At 42.7% G+C, this 15,889-nt stretch overlaps 1 protein-coding gene across 1 annotated transcript in view; it reads right to left on the reverse strand.

Moving 5' to 3' along the window:
* The window catches only part of LOC115308316 (glycine-rich cell wall structural protein), a 67,239-nt gene extending 61,736 nt beyond the window's left edge, over positions 1 to 5,503 (reverse strand). Inside the window, exon 1 of the mRNA XM_029966185.3 lies at positions 5,340 to 5,503. The gene's annotated coding sequence lies outside the window, so the exon portion shown is untranslated. The remainder of the gene's footprint in view (positions 1 to 5,339) is intronic.
* Between the last annotated feature and the right edge of the window lie 10,386 nt (positions 5,504 to 15,889).

The raw sequence follows: 15,889 nt of genomic DNA on the forward strand, positions 1-15,889 counted from the left end.
ACAACGATAGTGATGCGACACAACAACAGAAGGACGAGGGAGTTTACGGAGGAGTTTTACGTATCACGATCTGTGAAGGGTACGTGTGTCAGTGCGCCCTCTGTGACCCGCTATTTGAAGAAGATAGAACTTCTCGGCCAATGGGAGCGTGGTGTAGTTATGTGGGTGTAGTGGATTTTTTGTGTGTTTTTCGTCCTTCGTGTGTTTTCCTATTAAATATCATTTGTAAGTCAGCGCCTTTTCTGTCTCTACCCCTACTGGTCCGTCGTTTTTTTTTCCAAATTTTTTTTTGTTTTTTGTTTATCACCAATTTACCCGAATTTCTACGCTTCTATACCTCAGTTACCTTCATCTTTTATCACCTCAACGACTGCTGTCCCGCGTTATGTTTTTTTCAGCTGAAACAACGAGCTCTGAGTACGTCGTGATCACGTGAAGCGTAATCCGTGTCGTACAGCTTGTTAAATCCAAACCATTTTCCGGTTTATTTTTTTTTATATTTTTATTTTTTTTTACTTTACACGCGGTGTTTGGTGTTTGCCGTCACTGGCGGGAACTCTTTAGTAACCTCGCACGAACGATCAAAATCAAAACCGAGGCGGGCGGCAGTCCAAGCATATGAAATTCTCGAACGTTGCTAAGTGCACCGCGGTCAACTTGAAGCGCCGATCATCGGTCAGCCTTTAGCAGTCCAAAAATTTAGTAGACAGATCGGTATCATGCTCCATCGAGCAATACAATGTCAATCGCGAAAAAGCAATGGACGCTTTTGCGCCACTGAGACAGAACGACCATCGGTGTGCGACACAACTGTCCCCTCTGATAGGCCAAGCTGGTTAAAGAGAGACCAATGATTGGAACTTCCGGCGCAGACGTGGGAAGAATACACCTTTCCAGCCCTCATCCTCCCCCTGCGGAAAAGTGCCGAGTCACTGGGCTGCGGGACAAACGCCCGGCGTCTGGTGTTCCGCAGAAGAGAGCGACCACGCACAATCCCGAAGCGTGCCGAGGGCAAGTAGACAAAGACGACAGAACGTAGAAGACGAATCTTGGAATGGTAGATTCTTGCAAAGCGCACGACGCTATAAAGAGCAGTTCTATCGTTCGTCCTTACAATAGGAAGCCAAAAAAAAAAGGGGGGGGGGGGGGGGGGGAAGGCGAGGTACGCGTCTATTTTAGCTTTAAACCGGGACCGATGCTGTCACGAAAAAAGCCACTGAATGATGACTCCGCGGACAACCATCAGCCAAGGAACTAATGCCGCGGGATTGGTTTTGTTGCCGATGCTGCGCATAGGGCGGAAACAAAATGGTCACAGAGTTGATCGATTCGCGAGCAGAGAGTTCTCTGGTATAATAAGATTTCCCTATTCCGGGAGTGCAGATTCTCCGGACAACCGCGCGAACCTGATCGTAGGCCTCTAGCAGAGGTGAACTAGCGAGTGGATGTGGATTAAAAATAAGCATGGCAATCTAACTCACCATCACCGTTTTAGGGTAATAATCTAATGCCTAAAAAATTCCTTATTATTATTTTTAATCAGTGTATCTTATACGATTGTGACAAGGCTCAGGAATTAAGGATGTCAATAACTATACCTGTAGAATGTATAGATTATTGATTTTGTAAAACAAATTCCTGTTTTATAAGTGTAGTTTGCTTCGGAAAAGGACAATATTTCCATCTTTCTTTTCATGACTTGGTGATTAAGTTTACGGTACTAATTCGAATGTGATAATGCAGTTTGTAGAACTTCTTCCGGGAGGAAACAGTGCGCATGTTTTCACAAATGTGCTCAAATTAGGAACAGAAACGCAGAGTCGGACCGGAGCACTAGGCCTGATTTTCGCCCCGGCGCGTCGACTGCTCAAGGGAGCGAGCTCTGTATTCGTAGCTCTGTCCTCGTGCATTTTATTCCCGCCTTTCTCCTCTTCACATTTCGTCCACCAGGCTACGCCAGGTTTGCCTCCTCTGGAGGCAAGAACCGGCGTCACCTCCTCAGGAGTTGTGATTTTTGGGTACTATTAAAAATTGCGCCTTTTTAACCATTTCGTATGAAAATGTGGGCATTCGTACGGTGTACCTAGTGTTTCTGCAAATACTTTCGAGAATCGCTACGATTAGGAAAATTGAGGTAAAAAAATCTTTTCGGGAACAAGCTGCCAGCCACGATGGATGTCCGGGATTGCAAAATAACACATTAATTAGAACAAGAATTACCGAAAACTTACTAGTCAACTTTTTAACAAATGAAAATAAACAGATGATTCCAATTGGAACCGAGCTCAGGGTCATCAAAATACCCTAAATTAGTTAATTTCAGGACGACGTGAAGCAATTACGAAGCGCGGGGGTGCTTTAATGTTACCACTCATGGTGCAAGCGGAAGGCTGGTGATGCGAAAACCCGGATGATAAGAATATCACCATTCTTTTTGCATCGCCAACGCAATCGTCTACTGCAGAAATAAAAAATAAGAACGAAAAAGAAAAACGTGAACAGTTGACGTGACGTCTAAGGCCCATCCACTCCGGTGAAAAAGAACGTGGTTTTGACATGTCTACAAAGAGGCTTCTTTCTCATCCAGCCCTTTGGCGGAAATAATTGTTAAATATAATTTGGAAAACCAAAAATACGAGAAAATTTGAATGGGCAGACTGACCAGCACGTTTCACGCCTATTTGAGGCTTTTTGTGGACGGAAAAAGATCCCGAATAGAATCCTTCGCTTAATTACACGTATACAAAAAACCTAGGACTATTTGGAATATTTCGGGTGTTTTCTAGGAGTACAGGTTCAACCACAATATCTTGTTCGTTACCGTTATACTTTAGGGTAGCTGGAAAGGAACAAATGATTCGCAGCTTAATGTTCTGTGAAATCCCAATGCCGCGGGCATTCACAACCCGATCGTTCGACAACATTGTTGGTCCTAATGTTCTTTTTTTTCTTCTTTTCTTTTGCGTGGTAAATATAATTTAGAAAAGAGGGAAACAAAATAGCGAAGTGACGGTGTTTTATTAACTAACAAAATTTTGTTGGGTCAGAAGAACAAAATGAAACGCGGGATACGTTTTTACGTTTCCGAAGCCAGGAGCACATGCTCAGAAAACAAGTTAATATTGCACGAAATTCGGAAAATGCAAACACAGTTCCCAGCTGATTTAAAAAATAAGGTAGTTTCTAAACACTTAATTTGATGATATATGGGTAATTTCGTTTCAAAAGCGCACAGGGAAAACGGGCCATGTCTCAAAAGCTTAACAATAAAAATATATAGATATAGGCTTTGAAAATTCTTTACTACGACAAAACTGGAAACCGTTTTTGCGTCTTGGTTCTCGAGTTTTTTTGGTTTTTTTTTTTTTTTTTTTCATTTCTGAAGAACCAAATGCGTATTTTGGTATATGAGCAATCGGCAGAGGTCGCGTATTTGAGATTTTCGCCAGAATCAGATACTTTCCGTTTAACAAAAAAAAAAAAAAAAAAAAAAGTTTTTACGTGTTTGTTTTTTAAACCACAGTAAAAGCGCATTGAAACAACAAATAGTAATCGTTACAAGGAATCTGAATAGAGCTTCGCGGATAGTGATGTGTTCTTATTAACACCCGACCCGCATCTGCGTGCCTTGCATCACCATCAGCATAATATTGGTGAACTTAACTCAATAAAATTTCAGCACTAAAATTGCAAAAGCAATTTGTTTTTATGTTATTAGTTTACTTTTCATCCCGTGCGTTTCTGCAAAAGAAGCCTCCACATAGTCACGCATATTGTGCCTGTTTTTCTCTCGCACCATCGTACAAAATAAAACATTGCTTCTTATAATGATTTATGTGAACACTGACCAAATATGGTATAAAGCTTCGCGTTTCTTGTTTTCTTTTTTTACTTCAAGTTTACTTTAAAATACATTCATTTTGTGGCTTTTTCGCTAGTCTAGGTTTAAATATTTGATTTGACTGCAATATTAGTTTCCAAAACTTAGACTAATTTTGTATTTCGATAAGAAGGGTTAGATATGAGCGGCTGATTAAACTTTATTTGGGATCGCATATAGTAACACTTAAAGGTAAGAATGAAAAATTCCCCGTAGCCGCTTACGAATGTTTAAAATAAATGTCGATCATTCATGACCGGTTAGAGCAAAGTATTACCAGTGTATGATTGTGCGTTTTACAAAAATATTACCAATCGCTCCAGCTGAATGGAGCTAGACAAAGACGTGCATCATGCTTGAAACTTTTATCAAGTTCTGGTCAATACTTTTTGTCAGAACGTAAGAGGCGGCATTTTACCGCTACGGCAGTTTCAAAACCATGAAGACAGCGTAGAAAGCAACCTAATGATGAGTACATTCGCAGTAAAGTGTTCCCCGTCGTATCATTTGTGCGGAATTCCTAAAAAGAAGTACGCATTTTGCTATATTTGCAAATGCACGCATTCTAATCAATCCGGAGTCCCCAACTCACGTACCCTTCGCCTTTTCATTTTTTGTTATCGGCCATCTGTTCCAGTTTTTCTTTTTGTTTTCTTAGGAACGTAACTTACAATACATTTAGCCACACACTTATTGGTGAACTTCGGTGCCAAATAATTTCTCCGTAAAATAACGAGGGACACAAGGGTGAAAACTATAAACCATATCTCGCTCAAAAGATTGGCAGCCAAGAGGACAATCCTCGACACGAGGCTCTTGACATTGAATGATCGCCTATTTAGCTTGGAAAAAACACTTGGGTCATGGTCTTCAGCAACAGGACTGTCGAGACAGCCCAGATACTACATTCAGCTTTTTCAAGCGCTCTTAGCTAAGTTCGTCGCTTTGAACGATCCCTCTCTCACAGACCGACCTAACCTGGAACATGAAACGATGTTCCCTGGAGCAACAACCATTATCACCACTACTAATTTTGATTTCTTCGTCCCTTTCCCTCTCTTCCTTTTTCTTGAGGGCTCACCTCACCGTTATGCACTCGAAACACAAATCATCGGCCTTTTTTTAGTCAGCTAAGCCAATCAGAAAAGAGCGTGGTTTCTCGCTCTAGTGGTAATGCATGTTTTTTAGTGCTATTAAAGAGGGTGACGCCTGTTTTGCTACTCAGGCTGTAATGACCATTGGGCCGTAATATCGGTCGTCTTTTTCATTGGCTAAGCGGATTAAAGCAGCCCCAGTGATTGATATATCTAAACCAATTTCCGGTGAGTGCGCATGTAGAACCTTCCGAGAGTTCACGAAGTGTAGCAAGCCAGCAAAAGCATCACTGGTGCCACACCGCTCCTCAATAAAGGCATAACAAAACGCACGCATTCAACGGAAGATGTTCCTTTTTGCTGACCTGAAATCCGCAGTGCTCAGACGATGAAAGCAGCCAAGTTTCTGTTCCTGCGGAGAACTGCGGGGAGTCTTTTTGTAGCCTAGGCGTCTGACGTCAGCCTTGTTGCTGTCACCCTATCACGAACCCGTCGGGCTAGCAACAAAAAAATTGCCACGCACTTGTGAACGGTATCATCAAGAGCCATCGAAAGCAGCGCCTAGCGACAAAAAAGAATAAATAAATAAATGAGCGTGTCGGATGCTCGATGATACTAGGGTCTCTTGATACTGTGCACCGTTCATTACGAGTAGCGACCGCTGTATCACGTTTCAGCTTATATCTTGGCAGCGGGCGAAACTCCCACTCTCCGTTCCTATGAGGTACTTCCACCGAAAGAGGGAAGCACGTGACAGCGCCGCATAGATTTGCCTGGTTATGGTGAAAAGAAGAACTGCACTAATGACGAGGCATATTTCGAGGCGAAGAAAAAAATGTTTTCCGGTTTATTCTGCATATCACCGCCTGCCCTGCTTCTTTTCATAGACATTGTACCGTCCTGCCATTTGGAGGAGAAAAGAATGTCGCTATCTGTAAGAATAACAATAAAACATTTTACCTGCATAAGGACGTTTACCGAAACAAGCCCCAATGAGGAAAACAAATTGTTGGGTTTGCTGGGGTGAAAGAGCCTCAATGTCAAATGTCGTATCTGTTTGTGGAACGCACTGTTCGCTCATATATTTTAATCGTGTAGCTATTGCCTGAGTCTAAGGAAACGAATCGATGGTAGCCCGAAGGACTAGCTTCCGGTGAACCGAGGGAGCCTTATCTGCACGTCTCGAGATAAGATGCAAAACCTGCCGACCTTCTCAAAGAAGGCAGACTGAAAACATCGTTCGCAAGGGACACTTGACCTCTTGACCGGCTGCAATAGGAGTTATCAAACGTGAGCTGATTTGTGATCTTGGGAATTTCGGTGCTTGGGTTTGTTGGCTTATGAAGTACACTGCATGCAGTAAAGTCTTGCCCTCGCGTCGTGTAATCAGTGCGTAAATTGTGAAATGCAATGCGTTGAAGTCCAAGTAATGACTGAAGGCGATCATGTCCCATCCTAACGAGTAAGACAGCGAAGGCGTGAAGTGCGAGGTCCTGGCTTTCCGTACACGAGTGGACACGTATTAAGAATGATGTTTGGAGATAAAATGAAGCATTTTGTACGTATTTGTTTTTTCATTTCCTCAGCTCTAGCGATCATTCCATTGATACTGTGTTTCGGTGATTGTTTTTTTTTTTTTGTTTTGTTTTAGCGCTTAGTCAAAACCGGCAAAACTTACTTGCGGCTGTCTTTTTTTAATGAGAAAACAACACCAGGCCGCACGCCAGAACGTTCTGGCGTGCGGCCAGTGGAAGAAATGACTAAGGTGTGTACATTTTTGCCTTTAATTTTTTCAAAATACCAAAATTAGCGTTCTGACTTGGATACGCTGTCCGTATGGCGCCTGATATTGTTATTGGGTGAAGAATTCCAGAGTTGTAAAGGACGAGCGTGTTGTTAAGGGTACTGAATATGAGGAAGGCAGAAAGGGACGGACAACAACGACAAACGACAACTTCCATTTGGAAGTTGTCGTTTGTCGTTGTTGTTCTTGTCTTTGTGTCTTCCTCATATTCAGTTCCAGAGTTTTTGACCATCGTCAAAAACGCGAAAGCGGCGAACACATACGAACACGCCCGTGTTTGCCTTCTGTCTTGTGTTCGTCTTTTTAGCGCTTTTAACCTTGCTTCAGAACCTTCCTCACCAACTAGCCGAACAAGTATAGTTCCAGAGTCTATTCACAGATCTGACGAGTTGCTATTGTTTGTTTGACCTATGTTGTTTATCATTTGATAAAAAAATTCCAAGTGCTTTACTTCGTTTAATTTTAAGCCGAGACATTGTGACAGTACATTATGCATATTTATCTAAGTAGTGCGTAACATAACGTATTTCAAACATCTGAATAACAAGCCAAACATCTTAACAACAATACTTTTGTATATGTCTTGAATTAACGCGCTATTAAATACACGGCCAATTCCTGGTGTTAAAGCTAAAGGTTTAAGAATATCTTAATTTCGTCGTAACGTTGTTTTTAACATTTTGGACTCTTTGCGATGCGCCAGCTTGGCAGTCAATGCATTTGAATTGGCTTCTATTACCGTTCAAACAAAGCAGTGTTTACATATTTAAAACCAGGCATTTATCGTGCTGACATAAGCCCTCAGAATTGAAAACACACCCCAAAAGGCTGCTCATGCAAATACATTATTGATATATAAAATATTGACCAGCTTATTCTAGATCGCGAAATTGATTTCCGTAATATTAAGAAATGCGACCTACTGGGACATTTGCGAAATATGGAGCGATCAAATTATGCTTGACTGCTGTTACAACAGTGTTAATGCAGTTTTTATTATTAATATAACGACAATAACTAAAAAAATAAAACAAGCTTCTTGCAAATGTTCATAAACAAGTTCTTGCAAATGTTGGTAATGTGAATAAAATTAATCTGACCTGAAACACATTTGTCGAGTGGCCACGGAAACTTTTTTTTATGCGTATAGAAATAAAGAAAAGTAAGGGAAAACATGAACTAGTAAATGTTTATCACAAGGATTAGCACCTCGAGACGGAAGTCAACCCGGCATCATGTCGCCTGAGCGCCTTCTTCGTCAAAGTGCATTTAATTGGTTATCCGGGATATGTTCGGAGCATTATGCATGTCCACAATACAAAGGGAACAGCTCATGTTTAATTGACCTGAGGCTGGGGTAGAAGAGCAACATCAAAACATAGATGGGACAGAAAATAGACGAGACGACGTCGTCCTGTCCATTTTTGTTTTTGTCCCTTTCACGTTTTGAAGTTTCTCTTCTACCCCAGTCTCAGATTAATTCAACAGGGTTAATATTCAACAGCTTAGTTGTGCCTCAGACAAGCCACAGTTACTAAATTTTCAATATAGGAGGGTTTGTACGCAGTCAAACAAGCCAGCACCGCGCTTGGCAGTTAGCAACGAGAAAGGGGGAATGTGAGGCAGACGACGCGCCGGCGAGGTGCCCATTGTTGCGCTTCTTTGCCAGTGGAGACGCTGACTATCGTCCGACTGCGGCGCCTTCTAGACATGTGCTCTGGGGCTATGGAGCAGACTTGGGAATTGATCTGTTACAAGTAAAGGATTACTTGTAATCCGTTACTTATTAAGGTAATTTTGTAATTTACACGTTATTCTTTTGCGGCGGTAATTTGTAATGTAATTTCGTTCCAGATATTGGTTAGGGATTACTTTATTACTCGTTACTTTCTTTTAAATAAGAACATAATAAGAAACTGGAGAAATATGAGTCTGCGACCACCCGCTAGACCAAAACCCCAAAACGAGTGCTCGCGTCCATGCATTTTTCAGTAATGCATGCAACTAGAGCCACTAAATAAACCACGCTTCAGAGTAACAGTACTTACCCATCCTGTGGCTTAAAATGCTTGCGAGTTACCTGAAGCTTTATTTGCAATCACATGAAATGCTTTTCCTTCATCTACAACTGTTTGCACAGTTGGCGAAAGAGCAAAGCGAAATTACGTGAGCTTCGTAACACCGAATATAATGCTGAGGAAGTCGCACTTTTGAATTATGACGATCGGCAGTTGCATCCCCTCTTCACAAGCACTAAGATGGCGGCACCCAAAACAATATCGGGAAACAGAGTGCCAATACTCTAAGCGCAGCTCATTTAGTCACTCTACATGCAACTTTACACACAGGCGCCACACACAGAGTCACTCTACATGCAACTTTTGACGCTTTACACACGCGCCAAAATCCAGCCGTCATTGCTGACCTTCTCCTGTCTTACCGAGATACCAAGCCACTGAAGAGGGCTTTGGCGAGCCTCCACAAAGGCAAACGCTGGGGAGAAGGACACGGTCGAATCTGAAATGGCACTAACCTGCCCTGCTGTGGTAGGGATGGAGGCAAGTGATAAAAATAAGAGGTAAACAAAAACTGAATGTCGGTTATGGCGGCGCCCATGCACAGCTGCTGTAAAGCATCTATACACCTTGCATAAATAAGCTGACAGTGCGTCAAAGCTACAGGCACGAGACCGCAGCTTTCAGACGTTGCACTCATTTTTGAAAGGCTCGTTTCGAAAAGGAGCTTTCATTGATCGGTTGCTTACATTCGAACCTCCTGGCGGAGGTAGACGCTGCTACTGATCACGCGCATCGCTCTCTGGTGATTTCAGGGCATCATTTCCGGAGGCCGTAAGCTAGCGGGATGGCAGGTGCGGTTGCAGCTTTCGCTGCCTTATCAGCTTACAGGTTGGACGGAATGCACCTGCACTCTTTCCCTTAAATACAATATTTTATTTCTGCAAGGACTACCGTAATGCGGGCGAAATAGAAAGTAGTGCTCTAGAGCAATTTCGAAAACGTCAAAATTGTTTTCATTGTTTTCTTGCTAAGTGTACGGGAAAAAGTAACGTGAATGTGTTTTGTAACGTAACGAGTAAAGTAATTCGTTACTTCTCAACGAAGGTAATTTTTAAAGGTGATCTATTACATCTGAGGCTCCGTAATTCGTAATTGTAATCCATCACATTTTTCAAGTAACGGACACAAGTCTGCTATACTGAAGGTAGTGGCTTTCCAAATGGCTGTATACCATTTCAGCAAGAATGCCACAAGGCAGCGCTTTTCCAATTCGATTCTAAGCAAGTCTTTGTTCACAAATGGGTGACAGACAATCCCCACTAAACCACGGCTCTATGTAATGTCCCTAAAACGTTTCAGCACCGGGAATTTCCGTCAATCAGCCGGCTAATCTGCGAGCGGCACCAGAAAACTGCTCGTGTCCACGTCGGCTGCCGCACCACCGCCAGCCTCTTGGTAAACCGGAGCGCTCTCCGGTTTTGACGTTACTTAGGTGGGGTGCGGGTCAAGAATAAGGGCGCAGTAAACCGGTAAACATACCAGTGAGAGAGGCACGTTACAGGCCCCATACCAACAAAAAGCCGCCAACCCGGATGTGGCACTGCTAAGTCGGCCAAGTGCTTTCTAAAGTGTGCCAGAAAAGGCGTTCCGAAAGAACAGCGATCATTCGTCTCCGCGAAGAACGGACATGGGGAGAATTCCCATCTGGACACGGACTCTTCATGACCGTTGCCCGGAGCTCCCGTCACCTTCTCCACTAGCGCCCAGATAAGTGCACAATTCGCCGCTAACCAAGAACTGGAGACAGTGCCACAAATAATCGTTTTCAGAAAACATGGTCTACTGAAGGTCAATCAAATTTACTATTACTCCAGACGATATAAATAATCAGAATTTTAGAGACAAAATCAGACGAACTCTAAAATACGGACAAATTATGGTAAACAGGCAAAAATATTTAAGGTCGCCAAACTCCTCAGCAATATTGACGGTCTAATGGTTTTCAACTTGTCTTTATTTTAATTTAAAAATAAAGCGAAGGCGCTTTGGTGGGAAGTCGCATTGCTTTCTGATCCTTCTTTCGGCATGAGTCATGTTCAGACTTAATATTTATGGTTTCACACGTGCTTCAAAGCTATCTTATAAATGACATTTTCTTATTTATTCGACTACCAATCTATTCTTAAAACCAAGTTTATTTTTATTTTTGCGTAGCTGATATGTATATGTTATATATTGTTTTTCTTTTGTGTTTGTTGTACAACGTGGGAACACAATATATATGTGGGTCCGTAAAGCGACGTGCTTATTGACTCGATATGCCAACACTGTTTGCCCTCGATAAAGTCCTAAGTACCGACGCTGCCTCGATGTGACAAGATCACCGGTCGGACTTCGCGCTTCCTGAATCCACAAATTCACGGAAGGGGAAAGAGCTCCGTGTATACTCCACCCTTCAATGGTTAATGAAACAAGATTGGGTAGGAATGTTCATGACTTTGCAGAGGAACACTGGTCCTCTGGCCCAAGTATACTCGCCCATACAGCCACTGCTTCAGAAGCCCCTTTTTCGCGGTGAAATTGCACGGATGAAAGGGCACGATTAACGCGTAGCGTTCAGCAGCTCGTATCGCAAAGAAACCGGCGTCGGTGGCGTACGCTAAAATCCAGAATTGGTCGATAGGGTCATGACGTCGCAGCAACATGACCCCGCGCGAGAGTTTTAAACAACCCGCAACACTCACGTGAAACGTGACGTCACGCGTGGAATCAAAGGGATTAAAAACATGACACGCAATGCGAATGAGAGGTCGCCGTAGGTTTGAAATGATTTCACTTTATAAAGTAATTCATTTGGCTGAAAGAAAAACTTGAAGAATTTTAGGTGGGATTCGAACCCGCGTTCCTTCGGTTACGAGTCAGACACGCCACTGACGGGGGCCCGCTTGCACGTCTTGGGAATGAGTGGGAGTTTATATCTTTGTGTGTTTCGCTATCGTGTTCTAGTCTTAAAGGCGAAGCTTAACCTTCCTTCAAGTTTTGCTTTGAGTCTTGCCTTCGGAAAGTTGGAGGACGTACTTGTGGGATCGAAACCACCCACCCGACGACAGTCGAGCGCGGCTTGGGCAGGATAACTGCCCGAGTACTCGACTTCGGTTAGGAACAATCAACGTCTCGGAGGACACGCGTGTAGCGGCTCGTGTCCTACAACTGTGGTGATCAGAATGCTTGAACTCCAACGATGCCTGGAGCACATGCTTTCTACTTTGCCAACCTCAGCGCGTTGCTATGATTAACAGAGCCAACTCCAGGCTTGCAGCGTCCCTTCCAAGCACGCGCGCTCGTGCAGTGCAAGCACGGTTCAGGGCCACTTGTTCGCGCTTTTAGCATCGGCTACGTCTGAACTGGAACACTGTAGTCTGAACTTAAGCTGGAACCAAGTAAGGCAGCTGGCCACATGGTCGCTGGTTCTTTCTCCAAGTTGAGGGGATGAACGATGGTCATACGTCTCGAATTTTTCGGCGACTGCCATTGCCTGGAAAGAAACACCAAAGTCAAATTTATTCAGGTATTAACGTTACGGAGTGATTCTAAGTGGGTCGTTTCTTCGGATATTTCCATATTCAAATAAAAATTTACATCATCATCATCATCATCATTTCATATCGAACACACTGGTCAGGGTGGGTATTTGGAGTTTTCTCAATTAAACGTAAGTTGTTGCCTCTTGTCTAAAAAGAAACCGCCTTAAAAAATTGAAAAAATGTTTTCGTTTCACGACAATTTTCTGTGTTTGATTTTTGTGCGAACTTCTCCTACCTGTTATGCACATTGAAAAGCTTAAAATATTTATAAATCTTTTTCGTGTACCTCTAATGTATGCCGAGTATTTTTTGTTATACACTCGAGGAACTTGCCAAGTTTTATTACCGAGACAAAAAATGCCGACGTACCTTTGACGTTCAGGTGAGGTATTTGGAGCCCTGCATCTCCACGTTATTTTTAATTAGAGCTTAACAAATACCCTCCTCGTGTAGCCTTATTCGTGGCCTATAGGCTTATAGTACTTGTGTTTGATTTATATTCACGAATTATATTATATTAATTTTCAGACTTCATAAAAATCTGAATTTTGTCAAATTTTGACACGATCTAACTTTTAAAAAAAAAACTTTTTTTAATTTTTTTTAATTGTGTTTTTTTTTTTTTTTTTTCTTGTGGCGTGATCTAAATTTCCCCATCTTTGTTCTGTTGTATTTTCGCTAGAAGACGTCAAACAGACATTAACACGCCCGAATCGGCAAAACGGCAGTTTCCGCAAGTTGGTTTCGTTGCAAGGTTTAGTCCTTCAAGTTTCTGACTGAAAGCGGTTGGTGCCGCTTCAATTAGCGGAGTCGATTTAGGGGAATATTATAATTCGATTCTATTAAATATGTATATTATTGTAATGAAACAGATTTGAACTGAAAGTTTGTTTTAAGAACTAGTATCAAAACGCAAAGCCGAAGTTTATAAGTATGATTCTGCGTTTTCAACTTTTTATTATGGCACACGAAAATTCTGAGTGTTCGACTTTTATCTTCAGCCAATAAAAGTCAGCAGTTTGCAAATTTCGTCCAGCAGTTTTTTCATACATGAGACCATATTCGACTAGTGCCTTAGATATATGATGACGCGTGTTGTTAAAAGGGGGCCAAAGGATTTTTTTTTTGTGGCGTTTACGCACAAAAGTTACAACAACAAAAAAGATAAAAGCCAAAGTTGTTAAAAAAATCTTTAAAAAAAACAGAAAAAAAAAAACAAAACAAAAAAAAAAAAACAATGGAGTTTATAAAAGTGGCAGTCTCGAAATTCGGAATTTCTACGATGAATCATAATCGCCACTTTTCTTTTCTTTTCCCCTTCAAGTGTTTTTTGGTGTTTATCGGATTTATTCGAAAACGCAGAACCCTATACTTATAGGGAGAGTAAAAGCCAACTGAATGCATAACCGGGCATAATGATATACTTGAAGCTTGTTCTGCCTTTGTACGCTGTGGGTCCCAGAATTCAGTCTTGAATCGGAAACAGTAGTGGTTTATTAATAACATTAGGAACAATTAAGAATAGGCCGACCTCCCCAATCGTTCGCCGCATGCGTGACGCCGCCATATCTTTAGTTCGCAGGAGACAAGCCGTAATATCGCTCGTGCCGCCTGATGCTCTGCATGCGGAGCTCCAGCTGCAGGTTGTCGCACGTGCAGAAAACCTAAAGTTCCCTTGATGCTTGGGTAATTTAACAATAGGTCTATTGTTCCGGAGTAGTTCTTCGCGCTGTCTTTTTCGGAGGAGTACGATCTGTAGTCACTAGCAACATTTCAGTTTTGTTATCAACGTTACCGCAGAGAGGAAATGAGTTTTGCGGCTTTTTGGTTTAGATTTCTGTGTGGGCTCTCTTGTTGTGCTTGCTTTCGTTCCTCTCGTCATGACCGACTCGACCAAGCATACTGCGGTGATGACATCGTTGCAGCCTATTTTAGGAGGTTTAATAAGGCGCAGTGAGAGCGAAAGCAGCGACAGCGACGAAGTTGTCAAAGATTCCAGCTTAGTGACGTGACGACGAGGCAGCCGTTCTTGGCGACGTGTTTGCCGAGTCGTTCGTCTTGCCAGCGAAGAGGCCCAAGATATCAAGTTACGTCGAAGACGTTGTGCGTGCCTATTCAGATGAAGAGCTACGCATGTCGTTTGTTCGTTGTATGGTCTCTGTAAAGTAATTTGAATAATTAGAAAACAATACGCCAAATACTCCTTTTGCTGTGGCTCTCTGGAGCTAAGGGTGGTTTTTCAACGTAACTTTGGATATAAACCGCCCTGGAGATGCTTGAATAATTTACGCGAAAAATAAAGGCCCGTTCACACTCTTGCGACTGCTTGCGACCTCTTAAACCTGGGTTCCTTAAAACTTCTTAAACCAGAGAACACACTGGCGCCATCTATTGGGAAGCAGTGTAAACTCGGCGGTCCGGCATATTTTGTTTTATTTCTCGCGCAATATCCTTTCTTTTTTGGCTCGAAAAACTTTTGTCAATGTTATAAACGAGCCTTTCTATGGGTATTACGCACATTTGACCTCGGAAATCCCGCAAAACCTTCGCTTTTGTGAAATGCAGTTCTAGGGTCACCGCATAGATGGCGCCATTCTAGAAACATTTAAGAAGTTGTAAGAGATCTCGTCTCTCTCAGTCGTACTCGGTCGCAAGAGTGTGAACGGGCCTTAAGATGACACTTTTTCTTAGACACCAGTTTTGTTCCGATAGGATATTTTTTAAACGCGAAAAATGGTACAATCCGCCATCTCTAACACCGACATTAAATTGCAAACGCTCCCCCTTGTTTGATTTGAATTTTGAAGCACGTGGAGCGAAAGCTCGCGCTGCAGAACCCAGGGATCCTGGGTTCGAGCCCCACCCCTGCCCGTTTCGATCTGGATGAGCATCGTACCGGCGTGCGGTCGTGTATCACTACTGCGTGATGCACGTTAAAAACCCCAGGCTAGCGGCTGTACCGCACTGGCTAAATTGCTCATCTACAGCTGGGAGACTCGTCGCCCCTGTGAGGCAGACCAAGTTCTAGGCTGTATAAACACACACACAACCCAATTTTTTGAATTTTCAACCCACTCTTATTGAGACTCTCTAGCTCGACGAAGCGACAGCTGCCGCCATCTATGAGCCGCGGTGTCAGGTAGCCGGCTCACGTCTGCTCTGTTGCCGATAGATGTCTCGGCCCATCCGCGCCTTCTATTCTTCATTCAAGAGGGCGGCCTTGGGTTTTGGTTCAGACAACCGTACAGGAATTACACTTCCTACTAGGCCTTCGCAATAGACTGCCTCGGCGCAACATGCAATTCATACCTTCAGCTGTTTCTGGAGGCAACCTCATAGTTTGGGTGTAGAAATTTTTTTTTAACGAAGTAAGTTACTAAAAAAGGAGGGTCTAAACTATTATGTAATTAAAAACTGCTATAAACATTCCTGTTTATTGTGTGCCATTTTTTTTTTCTCTATATGTATACTTTAATCGTCCGCAACTTTAGAGCAAGTGTGACTTTTCA

The sequence above is a fragment of the Ixodes scapularis genome, unplaced genomic scaffold (assembly GCF_016920785.2).
Source record: "Ixodes scapularis isolate PalLabHiFi unplaced genomic scaffold, ASM1692078v2 PGA_scaffold0__279_contigs__length_252992795, whole genome shotgun sequence".
Taxonomy (NCBI): Eukaryota; Metazoa; Arthropoda; class Arachnida; order Ixodida; family Ixodidae; genus Ixodes; species Ixodes scapularis.